A 15,652-nucleotide genomic window follows, 5' to 3' on the forward strand; every position below is an offset into this window, starting at 1 on the left:
GGCTTTCTCCAGTTCTTCCCTGAGTCCCTGGTATTTTTCATGTTACTTCTTTCTGATGTATCCATCACTTGGTATTGGCACATCCACCACAACGGCCACCCTCTGTTCTTTATCCACATCTGGTTTTCCAGGCCTTATCCTGCACATGTTTCTTTACACTATTTCCGACACTTGGTTGTGACACTCCATGGATGGGTTCACATAAAAGGTGCACTCTCCTTGTGACAATGGTACTTCCCAGTTTCACGACATCCCTTAAGGTGGCCATGAAAAAACCCCAAAGGAACTGCAAGACACATCTGCTCTCCTTTTAAGATGCAGCTCCTCCTTTCAACAACTCTCTACAGGCCCAGCCAACCTCAAAACCCATAGCACCCATACTGGTAACCCTCTCACTGGTGCATCTGACCAAGGTATTAGCAATTACTTGGTGGTACATCCCATGCAAGGGCTTGTCCTTCCATTATACTGCTCTCCATGTGCTGAGACATTCACTGACCACACTGTCAGTTAGGGACTTCTACTTGACGTATTCATGCATCTTGGATGTTTCATCTGCGGTGTTGGGAGTAATGTTGTTTAAATATAAGCGTGTTACTAACAGTGTAACTATTTTTGGTCCAGCCCCCTGAACAGAGACGGATCATTTAGTTCGAATGTAACACTTTTATCTCCCCCTCTGCAGTCTGTGCCTTGATCTGAAGCCCTCTAAAAATCCCTGTCAAATAAAACAGTGTTGCCTTTCAACGTCGCTGTTCATCTTTTGTGGTCTTGCTCATTCTTTTAGAGCGATTATGCTGCTTTTTTTTTTAAACAGTGCACCCTGTTCTGTGTCCTGATTGGCTGGAGACTTTTTCGATCTTCTCTGTGCTGTGTCTACTGTACAGCAGAGGTACCCACACTTTTTGCATCTATGTGAGAAACCAGTGTGCATGGATGCTCACCAGATTGGCGAATATAGACCACAATGCATTGCGTTTAAACTTTTTTGACAAGAAAATGTAGTTAAACTTGTTTTTTAAAGAAATTATCAGTGATTTCATTCCCAGAAAACAGTGGATTCATAAATAGTAGTCGCAAAATGCTCATATAAATTAGATTTTCACTTCGTGAAATCAATGACATCATCTTCGCCGTTTAAAAAAGTAGTCAGCATTGTGTTTGAATTGTTTTTAAAATTCAGGACACTACATAGTTCCACACTGTAGAGTTTCTTTAGTAGTTAGGGGTTAAGGTGGAAATTCGGACAAAGAGCTTTTTTTTTTTTTGACTCAGCTACACTGCATATTGCCGCACACTATAACACCTGACTGATGCATCACTGCCACCAAGTGGCGGGAGGCTGCGATCAGGTCGAGCGGCCCATAGATTCAGAACAGATTTTGTTTTGCGGCCCACTAGTTGGCACTCACTGACCAAAATTAGGCCGCGGGCCCATGGTTAAGGAACACTGTGTTAGAGGATGACTTACGTGAGGCAGAGATATATCCTATTGTTGCAATTTTTTTGTTGAAGCTTTTGCATTTATATTTTTCTCTCTATTAGTGTGATTGAAACTATTTTGTTTATTTTTACAAAAGCTAGAATAACTAAAAGAAGTTCATATTTACACCTTTATGATCAGTTTATATGAAGTTAACATTATTAATATTAATATGTATGGCTTGTTGCAGTGTTGTTGTGTGATAATTCTGATATAAAAATATTTAAATTTCTACACGTCCTCTCTCTCTGTTGTAATGAAACTTAAATCAAAGTAGGCTGAACACATTGTTCATTGTCCATGCTTCTAACATTTACTAACATTGGGTTTGTAGCTTCTAAGTTAAAAGTTAAATTTAAAAAATATAATTTTTATTAAAGATTTACATTGGATATGTAAATCTGTGAATGAGGTGCCCCATGACATTTAACTGTGATGACCCTTAACATTCAGCCTACATGATATGATAATGCTGAATATGATTGTAGCTACATTCCAGCATCTCCAGGAAAGTTTTTGAAGGCTATCACATCAATCACTAGTTGCTGTGTTAGTACAAAATGGGTTTGGTTCAATAACCCTTTCGGAATCATCTGACTTACATTGAATAACCATTGCCTGCTCTAGCTGGTATTCTGAGAGTCGCTTATGAGGCTAAGTATACTGTGACAGAAACAGCCCATGGGCAACAGGCATATATACTGTATGTCTGTTTCAGTAGCAGATTAAAGAGAATTTGCTTTTTGTTCTCGATATAATGAGCAGTAATAGCACGAATCGGATTCTCTGAATGTCCAGATGTCCTTCCGCTTAGTTAAATCCAAATGTTGCTGCACATCAGTCTTTTCGTTGTAACTGCCGTACTCTCATAACTGCAGCCTCTGACATGCTAGTTTCTCTCTAACCATGCGTACTCTGAGCAATGTCTTGCAGTAGGAATTTTAATTGGAAAATGATGTCAGACTCCACCCTGAGGATGACGTCTACAGCTCAGACACTCCCTGAATTCTGCTGGGTGTGGAGAGGCAGCATCCACTCATGGAGCAGAAGGCTGGGGGCATTCTGCTTCCATTCTACATCATATCTTTGTGAGATTTTCTGCTGTTACCACTTTGAAATCAAAAAACAGAGCTATGCTCAGTATTGAGCAGGACTTGAAGGTTGCAGTAACAAACCTGCAACCTCGTTTTGGAAGGATGTGTAGCACAAAGCAGGTACATTGCAGCCATTAACACAACTTTTTATTTTTTTTGCACAAAGGTTCAATGTTATTGTTTGTACAAAATGAATGGGGGGGGGGGGGGGGGGGGGGGCAAGAGAACAAGTTTGAGAATCACTGAGTCAAGCTAGCAAGATGTTCATAGATTCTTACTTCCAGGATCAGTAACTCTTACAAATGTTTTAAACTGACAACAGGTATCTCTAGTAGTTTTTCTTAATCCAAACAACAAATGCATTTCAACAGAAAAAAGATTGTCTTTTTGTTTTTGTTAATGTTAAGCTCTGACACAGAGACGGCTGCACAGCAGCTGCTAAGCGCTAGCTCTGTGTTTTAACCCCCTAAGACCCAAACTCTGCTTTGATTTGCCTTTTCTATTTCTCTGACAGAGACCCAGTTAAGTTAATTAATTATTGTCAAAAAAAAACAAAATATGATGTCTTAATGTTATCAGTTAGTCATGAATATTCATCATCATATTCATGCTACAACTGTCATCATTATTTTTTAAGAATTTTAAATGAAGATGTAAATCACATTTGGTTAAAAATGTTCTGAAAATATAAAGCTAAAGTCACTACACTTTCTCATCTGACTAATTATCATATTTTGCCATACTTAGTAGATATTTTGCCATACTTAGTGCCATAAATAGTTGCACTATTTTACTTATTGTTAAGTTACTTTATAGAAGTGCTCTGTTTAGGTGTTAAATAATAATAGAAAGTTAATGAAATGAAAATGTGGGACAACCTAAATCTGTTTATTAAATGTGTTCATTTTTTTCAATGTTTTACAAAAGCATTGGATCCAGACTGTGTCGGCAGATACTCAATGATGAATCAGGTCTGGCCCCCAAAAAACCTGATCGACATCCCTTAGAAAGGTTTGCTGTAACAGAGAAGCAGCAGAAGGAGAAATCATTCAATAGAATGAACATACAGGATTTAGATCCTAAAGCCATAAAATAAAACTTAAGAAGAAAGAGGAAAACTTTTTTTTATGAAACTCTACTACTCTGATTTATAGAAATCAGTGGAAAGTATTATGGTTAGCCATCTCAAAGAGGTAGTGGAGAACCTATGCAAATAAACGATGTTCCTTCTTAAATGAAGGAAACTTCCCATTGGCTTGGTTGTGATCTGGTCAACACAGATGGATGACTGATGACTTGTGATTTTGCTATTTTTTAAACCCAGAATGACTGTTTTATTAGTTGTCATTAAAAAAGCAGATCAAATCCATCTGAATCCTCAAGAAAATATGAGACATGGACAGAACTTTCAACACTTTTTAACCTTTGTGCCATCCTAGGCACTTTAACGTTTGGAGTTGGGTCATCTAGACCCACTAGACAGTGCTCTGAACCTTTTTTCTTCAATGATTTGTGATCTTCACTGGTGTCCATGGATTACATGAAATCTTTCCACCTTTATCCACCTTTGTCATGGTAGGGAGAACACGTCAATGGAAGGGGGGGTGGTCATCTAAGATAGCACAAGGGTTAAAGGTAGAGATAGCTGAAGAAGTTTAATTAAAATATTTTGAATACGGCTGAAACAGTTTTTCCATTTTATTAGTGAATTTAAAAAAATTGGGTAATAATTTTAGTGAACAAGCACGCTTTTAATCATCCAAAGACTTGATTTACTGCAGCCACACTGATCTTCGTGTGTCATGTTGTACAGCAGCAACCTCTCATCAACCAAATATAAAGGTTGGCATGGAAGGTAGAAACACAATCAACTTAAAGATGTGGCTAAAGGAGATGGGAAATGGAACAACGAGAGTGGTGTCGTATAAAAACTATGCTAACTGTGATATAACCATTGTCTCCTGTGTTCCACTTGACTTTTCTTCAAGGTTTTATGTAGGATGCCATTCTTGACGCTATCCTCTGCATTTACCCGGGCTTTGGACAGGCACAAATGTGACACTGGCTTCTGCCCTGTTGAGTGAGTGAGTGAGTGAGTGAGTGAGTGAGTGAGTGAGTGAGTGAGTGGGTGGGTGGGTGAGTGAGTGAGTGAGTGAGTGAGTGAGTGAGTGAGTGAGTGAGTGAGTGAGTGAGTGAGTGAGTGAGTGGAGTGAGTGAGTGAGTGAGTGAGTGAGTGAGTGAGTGAGTTGAGTGAGTTGAGTGAGTTGAGTGAGTTGAGTGAGTGAGTGAGTGAGTGAGTGAGTGGAGTGAGTGAGTGAGTGAGTGAGTGAGTGAGTGAGTGAGTGAGTGAGTGAGTGAGTGAGTGAGTGAGTGAGTTGAGTGAGTTGAGTGAGTTGAGTGAGTGAGTGAGTGAGTGAGTGAGTTGAGTGAGTTGAGTGAGTGAGTGAGTGAGTGAGTGAGTGAGTGGGTGGGTGGGTGGGTGAGTGAGTGAGTGAGTGAGTGAGTGAGTGAGTGAGTGAGTGAGTGAGTGAGTTGAGTGAGTTGAGTGAGTGAGTGAGTGAGTGAGTGAGTGAGTGAGTTGAGTGAGTTGAGTGAGTGAGTGAGTGAGTGAGTGAGTGAGTGAGTGAGTGGGTGGGTGGGTGGGTGAGTGAGTGAGTGAGTGAGTGAGTGAGTGAGTGAGTGAGTGAGTGAGTGAGTGAGTGAGTGAGTGAGTGAGTGAGTGAGTGAGTGAGTGAGTGAGTGAGTGAGTGAGTGAGTGAGTGAGTGAGTGAGTGAGTGAGTGGAGTGAGTGAGTGGAGTGAGTGAGTGGAGTGAGTGAGTGAGTGAGTGAGTGAGTGAGTGAGTGAGTGAGTTGAGTGAGTTGAGTGAGTTGAGTGAGTTGAGTGAGTGAGTGAGTGAGTGAGTGAGTGAGTGAGTGAGTGGTTACGTTTATTTATTTAAAGCCTTTCTGTCTGTTTTTCCATCTCTGTTTTGTATTTTATTTTTTAACCTTTTTTATTTATTTATTGCATACTTTGTGTCGCTTATTAATTTATTTTTAGTTTATCTTTGGTTTAATGTTTTTGTCTTTTTAATTTATTTGTATGCATTTTTTTTAATATTTAGTTCTGAACACACAGCTTGGCTTCTCTCAGTCATTTTAGCATTATTCATCTGTTTTTTTGTGCAAAAGTCCTAACAAACGAGTCCATATCCAGGCTTCTTGTGAGCTTTCTCATGAGCTAAAATAACTAAATTTTGTTTTCTTTAATGTAGCATGGCGCAGCAGAAGGTGGTAAGAACTGGAGACAAAGTAGAGAAAGAGCTTTTACATAATGCATATGATGGAGCTGAGGAAAGGCATTCTTATAGCTCTGTAGATATTAGCAAACAGTGGAGAGGTCTACAAACTCCACATTGCTGTCAGCATCAGTCTTTTTGAACTCTTTTTCCAAAATCATTTTTGTGACAAGAATCTCTTGGAAAGTTTGTCACTTTCTGCCATTTTCTGCAGAGGACTTAACATGGCAACATTCAGAAAAGAGGGAGGTTGAGGTTGAAGACAATTAACTAATTTCATGAGGTCGAGATTGCTATTGGAAAATCTTGTCTCCATCTCCACAATGGCTATGTCCAAAATGTTGAGAAGAGTTCACTTCAGAGCCTGGCGAGGAGTCATGGAGTCTTCTTCACGGCCCACAGTGGACATGTCAGCACTTCCTGAGCACTGAGCTCATTGTTCTCACTCTTTTAGCAGCTGGTGCAGGCATGCTGGGTAATATCTCACTCTCTTCATCCCTCATCGGCTTCAGAGGCTGCAGAGATGCACTGACTGCTTCTGAAGCACAGCACAGGTCAACAGAATGAGCCTGCAGCGGGGCATCTGCAGACTTCAGGGAACCCAAAAGTTTTAGAAGAAACTTTCCTGTTTAAAGAAATGATGCCTCCATAACATCATCACTGACCCACCTTTTTAATTTGGCTTTTAGTTGATTTTAACTGCTAATTTATTCTATTAGTTTTAGTATAGGCTATTTTATGTATTTATTTTCATTTTATTCTCAGTTTTATATTTATTTACATCTTCTGTCTTTAATTCTAGCATCTGATAATGATTTTAGCCCCAGTGTCTCTTGTGGGGATCTTTTCCTCCAGGACTTGCCGGCTTGGTCGGTGGTTGTTGCTGCAGTTGTCGCCCTTGCTGGGGCAGCTGGAGTTTAACTTTGCAGCTTCATGGCTGTGAAGTGTCCCAGTCTGGTTTGGCACCGTGGCGATGCTCCCATGGCCGAGCTGCTCCTGGTATGAATGGATTCCCAAATACTGTTTCCTCACAGCAGAGCCAAGCCTTCCATTTCTTTTAGAAGTTCTTTTTATCAGTATTCATTGTGTGGGCTCATGGGTCGTATGTGTTAATGGAGGGGAGTGGGAAGGGTAAAGGGTGGGTTGGGTTTTAATGTAATAATGTGTGTTTTTGTTTTTAATGTTAAAGCGCTTCGAGCTGCGCAATGTATGAGAAGCGCTATTTTATAAATAACGTTTGATTTGATGATGATGAAAAAACGAGTGCAGGGATCCTGATAGATCAGAAAAGGTTTGTGCACACGGCTCTGCTTGCAGTGTATTGATTACTGACAAATGCAGCTGGTGGTTCCAGCAGTGGATAGAAGGTAAATCCTTCCCTACCTTCTTTTGCAATAAGGCCTGAACACCACCCCTGACCCCACCCATGACAGAAGCTGCATCATAGACTGACTGATAATTTCAGCAGCACTATGACCTGAGGCAGAAAGATGATCAAGAATTTGGGTAATAAGTTCTCCATTTAACTGACTGAGGTCAAGCAGACCAATCAGGTGTTCCTCTGGAATACCTTTCCAGATAAATCTAATCATGACTGACAGATACTCCACATTGCATCTGTCTGTGGTTCAATCACTTTTGGTGCAAAAACCCAGCAAAATCTGCTTTGTCATAATTATCTTTGATTTTATTTAATTCAATTTTGGCCAATGTTTCAATCATTTCATCTTGGATGCTGTGACAGGTGTATTTTGCAACTTTGCTGCAACTTTCCAATTGTTTTTATTTACCTTTTTTTTTTCCAACTTGAGTGCAGCCAACAGATTACTGACGGTTTCCCCAGTGGCCTCTCTGTGGGACATTTCAGACCAGGATTTTGCTTTTTTTGTGTGGCACTGAGGCTGCACGGTGGAGCAGTGGTTAGCGTTCTTGGCCCCCGGTTCAAGTCCCGGCTGGGGGACCTGAAGCAGAACACCAATGGGAGACCTTTCTGTGTGGATTTTGCATGGTTTCCCCGTGCATGCGTGGGTTTTCTCCGGGGACTCTGGACATGCTTCATAGGTTAATTGGTTACTCTACATTGTCCATAGGTGTGCATGTGTGTGACTGTGACATGCTGGCGACCTGTCCAGTGTGTCCCCTGCCTTCGCCCAGAAGTAGCTTGGATAGGCTCCAGCAGCCCCGTGACCCCAAAAGGGAACAAACGGAAGAAGATGAATGAATGAATGTGGCATTGACTTGATCCATGCTTTGTGAGTCCCTTGTCTTTTTCCAATGCAGTTTTCCAAGTATTAAATGCTTGTTTTGTAAAAAACAAATCCCTGTCAAATTTACAGCACTGGAAGCAAAAGCATTCATCCTGCTTTGCTGAATACTCCAGCCATGGTCTTCCACAATACCAGCCTGGGCAGAATGAGAGAGCGTTCTTACCAGAGTTACGCTTGGGGAAAAGAGCTGTGGGTTGTGACGGCGCTGAAGTGTTCAAGCCTAAATCTACATCATCTGTAGCGGGGTTGGTCAGGGCTGGGAGCAATTGGGAAAGCAGGGGCTGTGCTTGTGACACTAGCCCAGGGGGGGTCAAACTCATTTTCACTGAGGGCCACATCAACATAGTGTCTGTCCTCAAAGGGCCAGATATAACTTCTACATGTAACTAAATGTAATGAAAATAAATGTAACTACTCCTTAATGTTAAATTACTCATTTATCTATTTATTATAACTTTTGAAAGTGACAATTACAGTTGCATAGAAAACATATGTTTGCTTGTTACTTTAGCATAAATCCTTTTACATTTGATTCTGTCAGGTTAGGTTCTATGGACATTGTTTAATTTCTAATGTATATTTCCCATATTTCAAGTCTGATTACCCCTAGATATAAATAAATACACACCAATTTTTATTATTACTTAAAAACTTTTATGCTCTCGCGGGCCACATGAAAGGACACAGAGGGCCGCATTTGGCCCCCGGGCCTTGAGTTTGACACATGTGCACTAGACAAACTAGACTGGGCTGAGCACAGGGATTCCAGTTTTCAGTCCCGCCCAACGAGTCGGTCTCTGCTGCTTCCGCTAATGCCCCGGCACGGGCAGCTTTGCTGCTACTGCTAGCTTTGGCGACCAGAAACCTGAGCATGGTAAACTTGTTTCTCGGTTTACTCCAAACCAGAACAAAGAGAGCGATAGATAGAGGACAAAAATGAGTTGAAATAACAAGTGATAAAATAATTTCAGCGCTAAAACTCCGGACAGCGGCTGTGTCTGCTGAGCCAACCAAGTGAGACGAGGAGCAAGAGTGAAGCGAGAGGCCACGCCCACCTGCATCTACCAATCAGCACCAGCAGCTCCTTTGAATGAGATCCAGAGACAGCAGAGAATGCTGTTTTTCTTTTAATATTTTTGAAATTTGGAACATTCTGAAAATGGTGTTTTGGGTGTTTTCAACATGTTCTTAAAGATCTTATATGATGGATGAATATAAAGAAAATTAAGCTAAAAATTGCATTTCTGAGTCTAAATTGTGGGGAATCAGGAGGTGATGAAAAGACACCATTTGAAAACATCTTAGTCCATGAGGAATCCTGTCTAACCTCATCTGTCAGCCTGTCCATCACTGTTCCAACCAGGAAGTGGCTCAGAGCTGTTTCCTGATGTAATCCCACCTCCACCCTGAACTCCTCTGTCCCCCCTACTGCACACCTCCCCACTCACTGTCCTCCAGCCCTCACACGGGTCATTTTCTGTCTACACAGACAACAAAACTGTCCAAATACTGCCCTGAGGTTTCAGTTTCATCAATGCTGTGATGCTCTGCTCCTTCTCATATTCTGTGACATCAATGTGCTTCTTTTATTAAAACAAGGCTGAATTGAGTTTTGTTATTCTCTCTCACCTAAACATATTCTTCACTGCTTTCACATTTGTATTGTCAGCATCGTGGTTCACAGTGACAAATACTACAAGCTAGCGCAGCTGCTGCTAATCTTTACAGCATGACACTATCATGGTTTTCTGCTCACTGCAAGTGATGCAACTGTTGGCTGTGAGATGTGGACCCACAAGTTTGGAACAGTTTGCATTGTAGTGGTGCAGCTGCTGTCCGTAACTTCTCCAAACTAAAACTGTTTCTCATATCAGATCACTGGATTAATAAAAGATACGGCTATATGTAAAAAAATGAACCAAGCCTTGCTCCGAAAAGAAAACTACTGTAAAATACTGATGAGTGTTACAGGAGCCTCTTTCGTGTGCTGATGTCTTCTTTTCTGTGTGTAAGTGGACTGCTGTCTTCTTTTAGCAAGAGGTTCAAAGTAAGACTCAGCAAAAGCAATAACCACTGGGGTTTCAGCTCCATCTGCATTCCTGCTCACACAAGATTTCAACAATGAAGTCTTTGTGTCTCATTATGGTTCGTATACTAACATGCTAATTACCCCACCCACAGTCTGAATTCATTTATTATGCATGAAATAATCTAATATGATGACTGTGATCATTATGCACATTGATATTATAAGAGTAGTAACTAATTATAGAAGGGGAGCTGGAAAAGTAATTATTCTTTGTAGTGGCAAGAAGTCTTGGTTCAGCAAGAGGGGTTCCGTTTTTCCCCTCATTAGGTTCACAGAGTTGCAATTAACAAGTGGGATTGCACTTTCTTGATTAACCACATACAGACTCATCTTATACTCAGCACTTAAAGCAGAGGCACTGTTTCGTGTAGAACAGGCCGCTACGTTTTTTGTACATTTTCAGTCTGTTAAGTGTTCGTTCTAATAATTGTGCATGCTCTCCCAACCCCGCAGCAAGCTCCAAACTTTGGCATGTTTACATTCCAACTTGGAAGCAGAGCAACATGACGTCTGGGTCATCAGTCCACAAAGGACACCTTCAGAAAGGAGAGGTGCTCTGTGTCGAGCACTTGGGAAGGAGAGCTGTAAGATATTGCCTCTTCTAAAACTGAGTGGATGTGTTTTCCTGCTGCAAAGCTGTAAACACTCTGTGGCTTTTTTGAAAAACTATGAGACCAACACAAAGCACAGCAAGCCATCACTGACGGATTTTTTACATGACCAGTTCTAAATCCTAAAAGCTAATGTGGGAAGGAGTTGGTTTTACTGACCTGTGACAGAAGTGTGTGAATCAGCGCCATCCATCCTGTAACATGTAAGCCTTCTCCCCTGTGGTTGACTTTAGAGTCCAAGCTAAAGGCAAAAATGATACAGTGAGTTCAGCCAACAAAACCTAAAGGGTGTTTCTCATGCAGAGTCATTTCACTTAAGATTCTCTTATTGTTACACCCAAAAAATATTTGAATAACTAAAAAACAGGACGACGAGCAAACTGCAGCAAGAGAACTCACTAGCGCTCCCTGAACTCTGCGGGTTTATGTCAGCAATTCTCCTGTTCCATAACACTCAAAGCAATAAAGTCAGAATGTTGTAAATGTAATGAGGTGCAGAAGGGAGAAAGCAAGGGCAAAAGATATGGCCAAGATGGCTCCCAGACATGTGTCGTCGTACAAACACAAGTGCTTTTTCACAAATGCAACAATTCAGACACAAACACTCAAAGCATGTCACTAACCAATTCAAGGACGATTAATCACACACACATAACAGAACCTTGGTCATCAGACAATAACAAATGCAGTCCTTTGTAAAATACAGTACATCTTAATGTTCTTCTGACACTTCTCTGCCTGATGACACTTATTTTCACATGAGACCTGGATGTAACAAGTACTTTTTGTTGGGGACCATCAGCGGTCTATGAATACCTCGGTTTTGGTGGAGATAGGATTACTTACTGATTATAAGGTCTGAGTAAACAGCCGTATTTCCCAGTCAAGTATTAAGAAAGAGCACAACCCATGGCATGCATCAGAGGGACGGACCTCTGTTCTGCATGCCACACAGGGTAAAGATAAACTGGCAGGTTTGTCATCAACAGCGCAAACAACTTTTCCCTCTAAAAGTAACCTGAAGTGCTTCTGTAATTTCATATTTCATTTGTAGTCTTGATCCATGACAGTGAAGATGAGGATGAATGAGGATGAGGGCTTTCTTTAACTGCTGCATCTCAGGAGCTGACATCGTCCATTCAGACAACACCTCAGTTCAAACTGCACAGGCGGGCGGCAGAACAATCAAGAAAAATGAAATTAAATGTTAATTTGTGAACAGAGCAGAGTCGGTCTCCATAACAACAGAGAGTCGGGCAGACATCCTGTACAGAGGAAGCACGTACAACTGCTGACACCTCATGGGAAATCAAGAGTTAAAGAACTCTACAATTTTATTTTATTCATCAGTTATTTCTCTTCTCAATTTAGCAATGAGAAACTATTTCAGTTCAACAAATCAGAGTGGAAATAAAAAAAATCAAGTTTGTGATTCTATTTCTTGTGTTTTCAATTTTTTTTTGAACAGGTGGAATTGAGGTTAAGACAATTTGAATGGCTTGAATTCAAAATCATTCATGCTGGTAACACAGAGTGAAGGTGCAGTGCTCGGGGTATTTACAGTCAAATGTATTCACCACAATAATTCTTTACTAGAAATGAAGGGATTTTCTGGCAGGTGAACCTTTACACACAACTGTGTGCACTTCCAATGACCCACGTTGAAGCGGGACACCAGAGAGCCAGCAGCTGTTAGGGAAAGGTGAATTTAAATTCATCCCATGACAAGAAAACAGCCACCAGACCAGTAACAGCAAATGAAAGGTAAAGGTAAAGGTAAAGGTAAAGGTAAAGGTAAAGGTAAAACCTTGCCTCAAGATCTGTTTCCATCTCAGTATGTTAAACATGTCAGTGCAGGAGTGCCCAGACCTGGCCCCTGAGATGTAACACCTTGCCTGTTTTCCAGCTCACCGTGCACTTTTTGCTACTGATTACTTGGATCAGGTGTGTTTAGTTACCCCGAATAAGGAGACAGCTGAGTCACCTATTTAGCAGAAACCAGTGAACAGAGAACTGGAAAACAAGCAGAGTGGAAGACTTCTAGGACCAAGACTGGGCAGCCCTGTGTGAATGCATGTAAGTAGCTCTTTTTGTTTTTTAAGTATAAAATGACAAAGACCTCATTAAGACCTGAATTAACAAGTCAAAGACTTGTCGTGGTCCTTTGTTTATCGCATGTTCTAAAAAGAACCCTGGAGCGGATTCAGTTACCTTTTACCCTTAGTTTTTTGTCCATGACCATGGTTCACACTGGTTCACTGGTCCCTCAAGCTAACGCTAACCGCTTTTGCTAAAGTCTCTAGCACGCAGAGGTGGACAAATGTTTACACCACAAATCTTTATTGGTAAGTAAAAGTAGCATTTAAAGTACAGCAGTGCAAGTGACATTTAGACAACAATAAAACGTGTTTCCTGTATTAAGAGTTCAGTATGGCCATTACAACTCTGGATATATGTGTTATATACATTTCTTTGGTCCTAATATGTCATATCAAATTATACCATGGTCCGGGTGAATACTCGATTCCAATTGGCTGCAGAGTGTGGATTAAAGTGATATTCCACACCTAAAAAGAGAGGTTTTGGTCACATAGCCCAAATGTTCTATATCACTATTGGTATTCCAATCATTAACATTCAAAACAACAACTACAACATAGGTTGTCGTGGCTTATTCCACAGATTATCGCAACAGCAAGACAGTAGAAAAGACGACTGAGTGACTAGTTTCCTTTATCCTGTTTGCTTCATTTGATCATTCTGAAGACTGCGATCCAGCAGAAGAGAGTAAGAGAAAATAATTTTAGAAGGAGAAAATAAGACATGAGGAAGGGATGGAACAATTTAGACTCTTTGAAACAAACTTTAACTTCATCATCTGGACAAAAACAAGTGGTTAGAGGGGAAAATTCTCACTGAACTGATGCCCTTTTTGATCTATTATGACAATCACCGTAAATATTCTAACACTTTCCTTTGCTACTGCAACTGAGGCTGTTACCATGGCAACATACCAAATAGTCCGCTTTTTGTGAAAAAGGGATTTAAATCTAAATAATAACAAGACTTAAGTACTAAAAATTAGATTGAATACACATTTCTTTTGTAAGTGACCATGGTATAAACAGAATGATGGCCTTTGAGTTGTGCATCATGGAAAGGATAATGCCCAGAACCACCCCCAGCTTCCCATTGGGGGGTTCAGGCCTCCACATCATCCATCAATTTCTAATAATGGGCACCTCATCTGGCATTATTCCTTTCATAATTAATGAAAGAAATAGTATGTTTGTTGATTCACATTTAATGACCAGAGTTACTGGTTGTTATTTCTCCCAATGAAAGAGATCTAGGAAACTACTTGTGGACTTTGCTTCTTTGAAAGATAAGTTTACTTCATCATTTGGACAAAGACAAACCGTAAGAAGTGAACCTTTCCTCTGAAACAATGCTTTGTACCATTTATAAAGCACTTTTCTAAGCTAGTTAGTCCTCATACACCAGCTGCAACAGAGTGAGCTGCAGGCTGTGGAGCCATTACCATCATGTAGAAATTCTGATGAGTTGATTTGTTCACTAAGACGTCCAGGAGAAAAACTGAAAAAGTGTTTTATATAACAACATTACAACACTGTTTTATGCATATAACCTTCCCCCGGCACTGCATATTCACTAAGACAGAGGCCAGCGCTGCCATAAAATCACTGGCCTTTTCCCACAACATGCAGCTTGACATATAAGAAGTCATTTGCTGCTAAAAAAAAGGGATTGCTAAAAACGATTATGGCACAATTTGCTCCTTGGTACTGCACAAAGCTTTTCCAAAGGTCTGCTGATAAGCTGCTGTTTCACCAAAGCCACCAGACGTTCTCAAAGACTCCTTAGTGATTCCCAGCAAGGTAAAGAAATGGATGTGAAGAGAATGCCACTTTCCTTCAAAACAAGGAATAAGGGAGGAGTTTGAGAGACGTTGTTTTTAGGAGGAATTGTCCTGGAGGGTAAAAGGCTGAATAAAAGGAGATGGCGCAGGCAGAAGAAGCAACCATTATTGAATAACACATTTAAGGGGGTTTCTAAAAACCCCTTTACTGTATTCTGTATTCTACCGCCTTAAACTGTGAAGCGCCTCAAAGGTTTTCAGAGTAGGATGTTACTGAGGAGAAAGTATATAGCTACCACTTCCATGTACAGAGTGGGGGGGGGGGGTCTTCCAAGTTTCAAGATCTACTGGAGTGATGGATGAACAATCAGAGAACAGCTGGAAGAAGCGTCTATACAGTAACCATTCTACAGAACGCAGTATCGCTTGTAGAGGAAATGAAAATTGAACATTTTCATGGAGGGCCGTCTTGGTGCTTTCCTGTTATGAAACGCCGTCATCTTTCCTTCCGGGCAAGGACTATGGTGGTGCAGCAACTTCCAGCAGACGACCATGAAAAGCTGTTCATCTTCAGCTCATACTGCAGTAAAACGATCACCGACAAACACATCCATCCACATCACCAACATGGACGAGATGCCGCTCACTTTTGACATCCTGGTGGTCCCACTGTCAAACGGAGGACACAGTTTTACTAAGACTGGGAGGCGCCGGGTGAGTTATGCCACAATTTGTGAATGGATTGTAGAAGCTTGGGCTAACACGTCTCCTTCAAGCTTTCACAGAAGCCGGCATCATTCATGAGGAGCTGCAGGCAACGAGACGGACTCTGTCGATGACGGAAAGGAGCCTGGCGTGTTTGATAGAAATGTAGCCCAGCTGTTCATTTCAGATACAGAAGATGAGGACTTTGATGGATTTTTGGATGCTGATTGATGACTGAAAAAAT

At 41.0% G+C, this 15,652-nt stretch overlaps 1 protein-coding gene and 1 long non-coding RNA gene across 3 annotated transcripts in view; one reads left to right on the forward strand and one right to left on the reverse strand.

The window, feature by feature from the left end:
• Nucleotides 1-15,652, reverse strand: part of pknox2 (PBX/knotted 1 homeobox 2) — a 106,399-nt gene that overhangs the window by 81,815 nt on the left and 8,932 nt on the right. For both annotated transcript variants that reach the window (XM_023962256.1, XM_023962255.1), the window contains exon 2: nt 10,983-11,064. The gene's annotated coding sequence lies outside the window, so the exon portion shown is untranslated. The remainder of the gene's footprint in view (nt 1-10,982; nt 11,065-15,652) is intronic.
• Nucleotides 10,986-15,621, forward strand: LOC110013435. The gene is made up of 3 exons (XR_002288553.2): nt 10,986-12,899; nt 15,221-15,417; nt 15,480-15,621. It is a non-coding gene; the product is annotated as an uncharacterized LOC110013435 (long non-coding RNA).

Source organism: Oryzias latipes, chromosome 14, assembly GCF_002234675.1.
Source record: "Oryzias latipes chromosome 14, ASM223467v1".
NCBI lineage: Eukaryota > Metazoa > Chordata > Actinopteri > Beloniformes > Adrianichthyidae > Oryzias > Oryzias latipes.